Genomic DNA, 1,104 nt, shown 5'->3' on the forward strand with positions numbered 1-1,104 from the left:
GAATAAATACGGTAGTTAAATCAGTTCATTATAACAACACCTTCCTAAAATAATTGTGTAACATAATTTTACCAACTAAAAACTTGATGATTATTTTAGGACGATGACAATAGTTGTCTCCAACCTGCTGCTACCTGTTTGTTTTTCATGGAGCTACTGAGAGAAGCTAGCATGTCAGACAGTCACAGTTAGCATCTTGTGTGAGTTTGATTCATGCAGTTTTTCACATGAAGTATTCCACCTGTTTTATCACCTGTTTTATCACCTGTTTCCACTACAAAACACTTGATTTGATTTTTCAATCATATTCAAAAAAATCCTGAAGTGGACGTTACTGTTTTCTCCCAACTTTAGTTGTCATTTAGCAGGTGCTGCTGAGCAGCAGACTGTAAACAAGTTGTTACAGACCACAGCTGATGGGAAACTACTCAATTTAAAAAAGATCCACGTCTTAAAATGAACTGACAAACACTAAAACTGAAGATATTCTTTCTATAGATTCAGTTGGTTTCAGTTAGTTTGTCAGTTTCAGTCATTTTCAGTCAGTTTTACTCAGTTTCAGTCATTTTCAGTCAGTTTTACACAGTTTCAGTCAGTTTTACACAGTTTCAGTCAGTTTTACTCAGTTTCAGTCTGTTTCATTCAGTTTTACTCAGTTTTACTTAGTTTTAGTCAGTTTCAGTCAGTTTTACTCTGTTTCAGTCAGTTTTAGTCAGTTGTAGTCAATTTCAGACCGTTTCAGATAGTTTCAGACCGTTTCAGATAGTTTCAGACCGTTTCAGATAGTTTCAGACCGTTTCAGTCAGTTTCAGACCGTTTCAGTCAGTTTCAGTCAGTCTCAGNCAGTTTCAGACAGTTTCTGTCAGTTTCAGACATTTTCAGACAGTTTCAGTCATTTTCAGACCATTTCAGGCAGTTTTAGAACATTTCAGACCGTTTCAGTCAGTTTCAGACAGTTTCAGACCGTTTCTCAGTCAGTTTTACTCAGTTTCAGACAGTTTCAGGCAGTTTTACTCAGTTTCAGATAGTTTCAGACCATTTCAGTCGGTTTCAGTCAGTTTCAGGCAGTTTTACTCAGTTTCAGACAGTTTCAGACCATTTCAG

At 36.4% G+C, this 1,104-nt stretch overlaps 1 protein-coding gene across 2 annotated transcripts in view; it reads left to right on the plus strand.

Annotated features, from left to right (window-relative positions):
- Nucleotides 1–1,104, plus strand: part of xpot (exportin, tRNA (nuclear export receptor for tRNAs)) — a gene marked incomplete in the record, with an annotated part of 15,850 nt that overhangs the window by 5,866 nt on the left and 8,880 nt on the right.

The sequence above is a fragment of the Austrofundulus limnaeus genome, unplaced genomic scaffold, assembly GCF_001266775.1.
Source record: "Austrofundulus limnaeus strain Quisiro unplaced genomic scaffold, Austrofundulus_limnaeus-1.0 Scaffold1619, whole genome shotgun sequence".
Taxonomy (NCBI): Eukaryota; Metazoa; Chordata; class Actinopteri; order Cyprinodontiformes; family Rivulidae; genus Austrofundulus; species Austrofundulus limnaeus.